Below are 12,102 nucleotides of genomic sequence, written 5' to 3'. Positions count from 1 at the left end.
CCCTCCGGGTCGGCCCCCTGAGGAGTCATGAACTGTTCCCTGCGCTCCTGTGATTTTGATGGACTTTTTGTTTTTTTGGCCTTGTTTCTGGCCCTCCGACCTGGACCCCCGCCGCCCGCCCTTGGTGGGTTGTTTTTGGTTTTGTTTTTCGAGGTTTTGGGGCGTCTGGAATCCGCCCTTGAAGGGGGGGCTCTGTCACGATCCTGGGTCTTATGACCCAGTGTTTTGAGTTTTAGTTCATTTTGATGTTTTAGTTTATGTAAGCCCTTCAGGTTCCTAAGTTCATTTGTTATCATGCTTAAGTGTTTCTAGTTCTTATTATTTCCCCCTCGTGTTTCCAACTATGGTAAATCTCCCCTGCTTTTCATGTGTTTCATGTCTGTGTCTTACATTGTGAAGTTTGGGTTGTCATGTCTACGTCTCATTATGTTTCCTGTTTTATTGTGAAGAGGTCTGGTGTTTCTGTGTTCATCGTGTTCAGTTTTACTCTTCCCCTGTGGCGTTGTTATGTTCATGTTGATCTACTGTGCCTTTCTGTTCCATGTTTCAGATCCCTATGTTCTGTCTCCCCCAGTCTGTTAAGTCCACATGTCTTGAGTTCCGTCAGTGTGTTTCCTGTTTTACTTTCACAGTCTGTTCTATGTTAATGTTTCTAGTTTTGCTTCCCTTGCCTCGTCCTGCTCAATTACTCTCAGCTGTGCTCTCCTCCTGTGGCTCATTCCCCCTCGTTATCCCTCAGTGTATTTAAGCCCCATGTTTCTCTTTGTCAGTGTTGCGTCCTCCCTCATAGCTGTGTGATTTCTCCCCGTGCTTTAGTCTCCCCAGTTTAAGTTCAGTACTGTTTTTTGTGTTTCACTTTATGCCAGCATTAAAGCTGTGTTTTTGAGTTTACGTTTCGTCTCCGTGAGTTTGCGTTTGGGTCCTACTTTTGCCTGCACACAGCCGTACTGTGACAGGTACCCCAATTGAAAGGCTCTCATTTTCTACTTTCTGAAACCTTTTTAATTTACACCAACAATTTAGCTGTAACAGAATTGAGAAACGAACATTACCCATGTGTGACCATAGACTATAAATACGTGTGATACCTGCTGTTAAAGCTCATCTGTGGTTGTACTTCAGAGGTTCTGTGGGTACCGTAAAGACTCATGTATGCACACAAACCTCAATTTGTTTGCTCTCTGATCCTCTTTCTCTTGGCTCTTTCCTTCAGGGATCACCACAGTGAACGATCCACCTCCATCTAACCCTACGCTCCGCATCCTCTTAACTCACACCAACTAAATTCCTGTTTTTCATTTCACTTTCACAAGTTTTTTTTATCTTTTATCCTGGATGTCTTAAACAGTTTAGGAGTTGGCTATGATGGTGATGACAATAGATGAGAGGTCTTAGGGGTTTTAACTTGACCATTTATTTTTTATCTTATGAGCAACAAAGTCTGTTCATCACACATCACATTTTTAATTTACATCTGTTTAGCACATGCTTTAAACAATCTGAGGCTAACTAAAAACTAATAGCTAAAAAAAGGTTTTAGGTTCATTCACAATTGATAATCTGATTACACTCAATCTCACTCTATTAATTATTGAGATGATTAATCAACCATTTCAATAATCAAACTCACTATAAAATAGTTTGGGCCCTATATGTAGTGCAAACTTACTTAAATAATCAAATATTTTTGCATTTATAAGAAAAATCAAAAATAAATTTTATTCATGTTTCTACCCTTTAAGTCACTTATGTTTTTCATACACATATGTTAAGTGCTGCTCAAATAAATACTCTGTACGGTACACAGGTCAAGAATTTAACGACACAGTCACTATGAATGCCAGCCTCTTTATACCTGTATTTGGACTCGTCTTAATCCAAGTGGCCCAGATTAGTTAATGTATAACATAAGGAATTACTGAAAAGAGCACTCAGCAACAAAAGCATGCCTTTACCTCATTAATCTGGAAAAGTGCAGGCCACCTAGCTTTGAACTCCCCAGCACCACCTCTTGTCTACGGTAGGAAAATGTTCGTGACATCTTCTGTCTTACATCTGAGGCACTGTTTCTTCGTCTGACGCCGGTCAAAAGCTCAACCCTGATGTTTTCTAGACTGTCATCCGTTTCGCCAGCTGGACAAAAATTGACCTTTTTAGGTTTCTTAACATTTTTGGCTGGGAGGCAATCATCACTGGATTTGTTTTTCAAAGCATTTATAGTCACTTCAGGACAGCCGATGTTGCGCATCTTTGTCCTGTAATTAGCCATCTTATATTTCAGGCTAATCATCCAGCCATAGTAACCTGTGGCAGATGGCTCTCGCAGACAAGGACATGTTTTGATCAGTGCCCCTGCAACTTCATCTATTTGGTAATTTTGAGGATAAGCAGTAAACTGAAAAATCGCCTCAGCTAGCTTCTCTAAGATGTTAGATTTAACACCTGGAGTAATCTTGAGCCAAGTTCCAGTTTCTCTGAAGGTCTCATTTCCACGCTGAAGTTGCACCTCTACATTGAATGAAAATCGAGGAATAGTAAACTCGCGAGGCCATGCACATGATCTCAGCTCACTATCTGACTGTGGTAGAATTATGGTGCTGTCTGAGTTGGAAGAAGACGATGAGAGACTGGAGTTTCTTTGAATACTTTCTGGACTTGCAGATGAGTCAAGACAGCATGCGGGATACTGCTTTGACAAAGATGCACTTGTATCCAGATTTGCCATGTACACGCGTTTGATTGTACTTCGGTCTTGGATGTCTTGCATTATGTTCATAAACTCATTGTTAAAGTCAGGCTCCATGAATTGAATACGAAAGTCTCTTTCAATTCCAAATGCTTGGCGAATTGTGCTCATCAGTCAAAGTTCTCGGCATCCCTGATGGAACGTCAAGTCTCCTAAAATCATCATCTGCCACGATGACTCTCAGCTTCAGCTGCTCTGCCATTCTTCAATCTGATTTTTAAAGATATTAGGAGAAAAAAAATGAAAATACTTTGCCTATAATTTTATAGGCAGCACGGTGGCACGGTGGTTAGCACCGTTGCCTCACAGCAAGAAGGTCCTGAGTCCAATTCCACCATCAGGCCGGGGTCTTTCTGTGTGGAGTTTGCATGTTCTCCCCGTGTTTGCGTGGGTTCCCTCCCACCGTCCAAAGACATGCAGCTTGTGGGGATAGGTTAATTGGATAATCCAAATTGCCACTAGGTGCGAATGGTTGTCTGTCCCTGTGTGTTGGCCCTGCGACAGACTGGCGACCTGTCCGGGGTGTACCCCGCCTCTCGCCCTATGACAGCTGGGATAGGCTCCAGCGCCCCCCGCGACCCTGAAAAGGATGGATGGATAGATAATTGTATTAGGGAGCATGAGAGTTACCGTTGTGACAGACTCCAAGTGGTATGCCATCATGAACTGATGTTTCAGTGACAGTAGCACATTTTGTGTGTGACGAACAACCTGTTTGAAAAAACTGTGCTTTGCCTCGAACCTCATGGTCCACATGCCAACAAGTGGCCCAAAGACTTTAATCATCTGTGGATAATGCTCCACAAAAGGATGTTTGGTAACAGCTTCAGTCCTGGAAACAGCTCTTTCAACCTACATCTGTGGTCGGAGACTCGAGACTTAAGGAAAGCAATTGATTGTTCTGTGTGTGCTGGTGCAACAACTAGTTCAACAATGTCCTTTAGGTCCAAAATTACCTGCCAAGCTGTTTCATCTGGAGGTACCAAGTCTCCCACCAACAATGGAAGGAATCGTAAGAGACTCCACTTTTCATGAGCATTTCCTCCAATGCTTTTGTTCTGCATGAAAGTCCTGGGAATAGCATGAGGGCGATTACTCTTGTCTGCCCATTTGTAGGGAAATGTCAGAATGGACTCACTGTCAAGTGTAAAATATTTTTTCAAAATTAAGATATTCAGGCAGTATCCCAACTCAACTGGTAATATGCCCTCAAAAATGTCAAGTGTAATATCTGGAGGATATCCACTGCTAACACTGAAATGGGAGAGATGTGCGGAGAAAACACACCGTCTTTTAACACCGTGACATGGTTTTGCAGAACTCTGTGCATAACTTACATGCATTTCATGTGTCTCTTTGCTTCTCAGAGTAAACACACCTGAACTAACCTCTGTTTCTTGAATATCAGATCTTTTGGCCTCACAAAATCTGCAAAAGTATTCACCTGAAAAACTCTCAATAAATCCAGAAATACTGTGTGCTCCTAAATTATCTGCTATGACTCACTGTATTGTGCCCCTGACAAATTCTCCAAGATGTGCAATAAAAATCCCTTGACTTTCCAAAGTAACAGGATCACTCAACAACGGCTCTAGAATCTTTTCATATCCATATGTCTTTACATCTTCAGACTTGCAGAGTAAAGCCAGATAAATGGAAGTCAGTGATGAATGGCAAGCAGGTGGTAAATTGCTAAGAGTCCAATATATGGCACAGATTTTGTGCTTTTTACGGGAAGTGCCAAGTGGATTGCAAATCTCAAAATCGTCAATATACAAATTTAGTAACACTCGCAATTCACCTGCTGATAAAAAACTGCTTTCTTTGCAAAACAATCCCTCCCTAAAAGACCTGTAAATCACTTCTTCCCCACTTTGTTCTGTTAGGCGACTACCATCCAAAACCTTAGAAGAACGTGGCAATCACTGAAAAGCTGCTGTAAAACCTTTAAAACTGGAACATCCAACACATACTCTGCAGGCTCTACAACTTTAAAATGTTCCTTGTGGGACCGCACCGCAATGGCAAACGGTTCGATTGCTAAAATAAACAATAAAGGGGACAAAGGGCACCCTTGCCTACAGCCCCGTTTAATTTCAAACGGTTTAGATATAATTCCATTTGTCAGTATTTCAGCATATGGCTCATTATATAAAAGTCTAATCCACCGACAGAAATTATCCCCACAGCCAAATCTTTTTAATATTTCAAATAAATAGGACCACTCAACTCTATCAAAGGCCTTTTCGGCATCTAATGATAGTAGAGCAGTGTCCGGTTTTCCCTCCTGACTATGAAGAATATCCAACACTCTTCTCACATTATGAAATCCCTGTCTACCCGCAATAAACCCATTCTGATCACAGGTAATTAGATCAGGTAAAAATCTCTCCAGTCTTCGAGCCAAAATTTTGCAAAGTATCTTTAGATCCACATTAAGAAGACTTATTGGTCTTAGGTTACCACATTTATTGCACGGTTTACCAGGTTTGGGCAATAAAGTTATCAGGGCTCCTCTTAATGAGACCGGAAGGATTCCCTTTTCAAATGAATCCGAAAACATGTCAAAAAGAGGGGACAGCAGTTTAGTTTTACATTCCCTATAAATTTCTGTCGGCAGCCCATCTGGGCCTGGGGCTTTACCTGTTTTCAAATGGTCTATTGCTATAGATATCTCCTCCTTTGTTATAGGTGTATCAAGGCGGTCCCATAAGAGCATAACTGGTCTATCAGTAAACCAACAGGAATACAGAATTGCTTTATTTGCAGATGATGTTATTCTTTTCTTGGAAAAGCTGAAGGAGTCTATCCCAGCCTTGTTGGATCTACTACACATATTTGGACGGATATCAGGATATAAAGTGAACAAAGAAAAATCTTCATTAATGATACTTAACTCAGAAGAGAGAGAGGGTGCTGGAAATTCTTTCCAATTCAAAATGGTAGACTGTTTTACCTATCTGGGGATTAAGATAGTGCCATGTTTGAGAGACATTGTTGGAGCTAACTACACCCCTATGGTAGACTCAATCACCTCATCCCTAGATAGATGGAAGCCCTTGCCCTTGTCACTTATAGCGAGAATTAATGTTCTTAAATTAAACGTAATGCCCAAACTTTTGTACCTGTTCCAGAACATCCCATTGTCACCCCCTGCTAACTTATTTTCACACCTGAAGACAATTTTTGTACGTTTTTTGTGGAATGATAGACGACCAAGGCTCCGTTTATCACTCTTGTACTTACCGTATGAAAGAGGAGGCCTCAAATGTCCCAATCCACTTTGGTACTATTGGGCAGCCCAATTGAGGACTATGATGTATTATTTTACAGATAAATCCCCCCCGCCTTGGACAAATATGGAAAACAGTTCAGTACCTCTTCCCCTTCCCCAGTACCTATACTCAGCAAAAGTCAAAATGTTGAAAAAAAAAGACAAAAAATCCTATAGTCAGAAATATGATTATGATCTGGTATCAGGTTAAAAAGTACCTGGGTGAACCCACCTCTTTCGCACGCTTTAGCCCAATATGGGGTAATCAATTTTTCCCTCCAGGCAGAGCAGACCCTGGTTTTAGGAAGTGGGCTGACAAAGGCTTAAAGACAATAGGGGATCTCGTGGGATCAGAGGGTGAGATTTTGATGTCATTTGAGGAGTTGATTTCCAAGTATGATATCCCATGCAAACATCGATTTAAATATCTACAAGTGAGAAACTTTATTAGATCATCTCAAAATCAGTGTTTGTCAATCCCTCCGTTTTCCACTTTGGAAACAGAAATGAAAAGAGATTACTTTGGAAAGGGAATAATCTCCAAATTATATAATATGTTAGTAGAGGGTTCCCCTGAATCTTCTTTAGGAAAACTTAATGCCTGGAGGGAAGATTTACAGGAGGACTTATCCTCCGAAGACTGGGAGGAGGCAAGTGCTGAAGCACAAACACAAACTACCAGTACTCGTCTCAAAGTATTGCAATATAATTGGCTAATGAGGACGTATGTGACTCCAGAAAAGCTTAATAAGTATAATGGTGATATCCCAGACTTGTGTTTCAGGTGTGGAGAGGAGAAAGGGACGTTTTTCCACTGTGTCTGGCAATGCAATAAAGTACAACGGTTTTGGAAAGAGATTAAACAAGCTCTGGATATTATATTGGGTACACAACTAGCTCTTGACCCTAAACTTTTTATTTTAGGGTTATATCCTGATGGACATCTTATGTCTAGAAAGGTAATTACCGCCCTGGACTTATGTCTACTGCTGGCAAAAAGAGTCATAGCACTCTCATGGAGGAAGACCAGTTAACCAAAATACATTAACTGGATTAAGGAATTGTCCACAACTTTACCTATGGAAAAAATTACTTACATTATCAAGGGGAAACTACCACTTTTTCAAAACATCTGGGGTCCCTTTATGCAATATATGGGAAATATGGATCTTGGCAGTATGGTGGATGGGGCGGATGGGGTGTAAATGTTGGTGGTCCTCTGCAGTTTCCTAAATTAATCTCTTTTATACTTGATCTTTAATGCTGTGTGAATTGTACATTTGAGTTTGTAACTTTGAACCATGCACAATAGTGTAACCGAGTTGATGTTGAGCAACCCTTGGAAATAGAGAAGCTTATTATTATTATTATTATTATTATTATTATTATTATATATATTTATTTTTTTAATTTTTTTTTTTTTTGGGGGGGGGTTGTGTTTTCCTTTTCCTTTGTTTGACTAAGTTATTATTTACAGGTCATATAGTTTGTACTTCCACTTAACTGTTGCTCTCTAACATCTTATAAGTGTCTGATTTGCAAGGGAGGGCGATTGACTGTTATACAATAATTTAGCTGCCCTGGATGTTTCCTTTGCTGTGGAAGTACTCCAATTTCTGTATGTAATTTTGAAATGCAATAAAGATATTGTTGGAAAAAAAAATGTTCCTTGTAGAAATTTTTGCGCTTAAAGGATGTTGCTAGGGGACAGCCTTTACCTACTGATGTATACACAGGATTAGATGCACACAGTGCAGATGCAAGTTCTTCAATGACTGACTGGTCTATTTGCAAGCTGTGACTGTTCAATGTGTTAACTAAAATTAATTGGATTATAACGCAGGGAATGTATTCTGGAGTTACTCGACTTATATATGTAGACAGGAATTATTCGTTTGAATTAAAAAGATATACCAAAATAAAATATGCTGTATCTAAAAGGAGCCAATATCACTTTTTTCAGTTTATGTCAAATGAACCAAAAAGTATTTTAGTCACCAGCCTCGTAGGGTTTTCAGTGTGTCTTTCATCATATTCATGATTTTTCCATTTGCTTGGGAAGAACTCAATAGTTTAGTTTTGCACTTTGTATTTTGACTCCTTACTTACAATCCATGTTCTTCCACATGTTACATGAAAAGCATAAACATAAACATTGAATGTGATCTTGTAAAGCTTTTACATGTTACACCATTAACATTAATTTAGATATTCAGAACAGTGAATACTGCACCGATACTAAAAATACAGTTTGTCACTGTTTTACCTTTCCCTCGTTCGATATGTGATGTTGTAAGATAGAAATGTTGTGTTCCACCTCTGGTACATATATGTTCAATGTTAGTTATTTACTGTTTTATTTTGGTAGCTTCCTGTCTCTTGTGCTTAGGTTCAGTTCTACTTACCCTGCCTTGTCATCTGTCAGTTCTTTCTTTATTCCTACCTTTTCCCTTGGCATCCTGTGTGTGGGTGTGTCACAGGACCAGAGAGATCTATGTGTCATGTACAAGGCTGGACTGGGAGAAAAAATCAGCCCGGGCATTTTGACTAGAGACCGGCCCACCAGGATAAATGTGACGTCATTCAGGGGTAAAACCGCAAAGGATTCTGGGAACTCGTGGCAAGAGGTACTAGCGCACGCAGGCTTTCAATTGAACTCAGTTACACAGCAATAAAAAGAAACACAAAAATGGCAAGAAGCTGTTGTATTATTAACTGCAATAGCCGGTCGCATGACAGCCACGGGAAGCCGACGGGTAAAGAGATCGTTTTTTTTTATCGGATTACGTCGTTGAAGAGAAATTTTTTAAGCCATGTTTCCGAAGTAAGAGGCGACGGATGGTCTGGATATACCAAATATAACGTCCCAGAACACTCCAGCTCACATGTTAGTCTGCTCCAAGCATTCCCACAAAGGTCAGAGTTTTGTAGTCGTTAATACATCATTTTCTTAACATAATTGGTGATATAGGTTACAAGCAAGTCTGGCGCTGAACAGAAATTGTCGCGCTATGCTCCTTTGTTTATTGTGCATAAATAGTGAATTGTCCTGACACAATATTGCGTTTCGCTTCTGTTATTATGGTACATTGACAAAAACATATACTTTTATTCACAGGATAAAACAGGTTTTTTGTATCACTAATTGCCCAGTGCGATTACAGCATACAATATTATTGTCACTGCTACATTTCTGTAACGAACCAGAAATTATTTCCACTACTAATTAATTACCGTTGAGCTCAAAGGTCCTATTAATAAACGTTTAACGAGTGTGTATTTATGACGACGATTTGTGAGACTGGTAAACTTACCTTTGTTCGTACGATGGTCTTTCGTTCTACACGGTGCAGTTCAAGGTCCTGCACCCATCCGGCGGTAAACTGTACCTGGGCTTGTTGCAGTGACCTGAAGTTACTAAACTTCACGAGTGTATGCACTCACTCCAAGAACCGTATGATTATAAATCTGAGCGTGGTGAAAGTTGGGCAGCACGCTAATGTATTTTGTCCACTCTGTGTGCCCGTAAGGGTCTGACCCGTTCACTCCTTTGATTTTTTCCTCGTATCTTTTCTTTGTCTTTTCGTCGAGTCTGTCTTTGTACGGACTGGCATTGTTCTCCTTTTGTTTTGTATATTCCTTTTTTGTGCGGCAAAGAAAAAACAAGAAGGTATTGGAACCGGAGAATGAACGTTTTGCGGTGCTGGAAATGCTTGCATTTGATGCGGTACTTGGATTGTTTTGCCACGAGTTCACGGCATGCAATGCACGAAAATCACTTGATTGCTAAACAAGGGGGAGGGTGCATCCGGCCTCCTCGGCTGTAATTGGTCCAGCCCAGAGTCGATCATGACCAATTGGCCAATCCAACACCTTTCATTATATATACACCCTTCCTAAAAAAAAAGAAAATCCATCGGCCCATAAAAACAAAAAATCGCCAGCGGCCCACCGGGCAAATGCCCGGTATGCCCAATGGCCAGTCCAGCTATGGTCATGTAGAGTGCTGTGGCAGGATGGGTGTGAACCCAAATGCAGGACTGATGCATGAACATAGAGACAAGGGTGACTAGACGTGACATGTGGAACACAGGAGAGAAACAAAGCCTGACACAAGTCCTTGTGTCACGGTTGACGATGGTCAACCGTGGGGATGTGAGGAAGGAGGACCCAGGCGCGGAGCTCTGTGTATAAGCAGTGCGTTTATTTACAGTGAATGGAAAAACATAACAATAAATCCTCAGTGCATTCCCGACTCCCGTGACGTCTCCTCTTCCCAGTGTTAGTGTTCCTGTCTCCGCTCCTCAGTGTCTGAGCACCCCGTGCTCCCTGCCCTCTCGTCTCCACGCTTCTCCTGGGAAATAACAGAGAGGCAGCAGTCAGACACACCACAATGCAGCAGACTGCACTGGATAACTAGTCAAGAGACTAACATGAAGCCATGCAATGATCCAGCATTGGAGAGAGCTAGAGATGGGTATCGTTTAGGTTTTATCCGATACCAGTACCAAACCGGTAGTTTTGAAACTGATTTCCACTTTTTCTTTGGTCATTTTAGCCTTTTTGGCCAGGGTGAAGGGAGTATCTGCCATCAAACAAGAAGACAGCCGCATGTAGCTATGATGATGTTTGCTAGTTCACCTTACATGCATTAATGTAATAACGTGGTTAGCCTACTCAACGTAAATTACACACGAACAACATTAAGCTCCTCACGCAGAGAAGAACGGCTGCTGCTGCATCATCATCCTCATCATTTCTGCTACACTGGCAGGGCTAGGGGCCAGGACTCTCCTCTTCGTGTTTTTGGGGGATGTTGCAAACTCCGGGTCCGATAACAGGCACCACACCCGCAGTAGATGCGCTCGGTGTGAGGTCTCGCAGCAAGCTATCAAATACGGCGCATTTCTCGGCTTTTAAAAAAAAAAACGCTATGCGTCGCCAGGTGTTTCATCAGATTTGAGGTGTTACCTCCTTTGCCAGTATCACAGTATCAGCTTAAAGCACTTGTTGCTGCTGAGTTTGCATCTTTTGCTGTGAAGTACAGCCAGACTTTTGATCGCTTCGCCTTGGGCATTTTTAATCTGTAGCTCTGCTCTAAAAGAACGTACGTACCTGGGCCCGCCTACTGTGCTTGCAAAGGTAAAATGATTGGCTGGAATCCAAAGTATATGACATCTCAGGAAAAAAAAGCACCGAAATGTGCGCTGCTTTTCGGTCTGGTTACTACCGTTTATGTCAGAACCGGTGCCATAACGGGTACCCATCCCTAGAGAGAGCTCCACCACACTCTCAAGTAGCTCCTCCGATGAGGCTTGATCACCTACAGGTGTGTCATGGTCTTCAGGTGTGGCCAATCACCTGCCAGGGCCACACTCACCAGGCCTGAAGGTGCCTGTAAACAGGTGCTCTCAGAAACACCTGCATCCACACACACACACCCACATACACACATATATCTGCAAGCAGGGAGAATGAGGGGCAGCAATACCATAAATACAGTGTCTTGCAAAAGTATTCGGCTCCCTTGAACTTTCCCACATTTTGTCACATTACAGCCACAAACATGAATCAATGTTATTGGAATTCCAGGTGAAAGACCAACACAAAGTGGTGCACACATGAGAAGTGGAACCAAAATCAGACATGATTCAAAACATTTTTACAAATAAATAACTGCAAAGTGGGGTGTGCATAATTATTCAGCCCCTTTGGTCTGAGTGCAGTCAGTTGCACATAGAGTTTGCCTGATGAGTGCTAATGATTAAACAGAGTGCACCTGTGTGTAATCTAATGTCAGTACAACTACAGCTGCTCTGTGACGGCCTCAGAGGTTGTCTAAGAGAATATTGGGAGCAACAACACCATGAAGTCCAAAGAACACACCAGACAGGTCAGGGATAAAGTTACTGAGACATTCAAAGCAGGCTTAGGCTACACAAAGATTTCCCAAGCCTTGAACATCCCACGGAGCACTGTTCAAGCCATCATTCAGAAATGGAAGGAGTATGGCACAACTGTAAACCTACCAAGACAAGGCCGTCCACCTAAACTCACAGGCCGAACAAGGAGAGCGCTGATC

The sequence above is a fragment of the Rhamphochromis sp. 'chilingali' genome (genome assembly GCF_963969265.1).
Source record: "Rhamphochromis sp. 'chilingali' genome assembly, chromosome: 14".
In the NCBI taxonomy this organism is placed as follows: Eukaryota; Metazoa; Chordata; class Actinopteri; order Cichliformes; family Cichlidae; genus Rhamphochromis; species Rhamphochromis sp. 'chilingali'.
The sequence above is the reverse complement of the archived record's forward strand: the minus strand, read 5'-3'. Positions refer to the sequence as shown.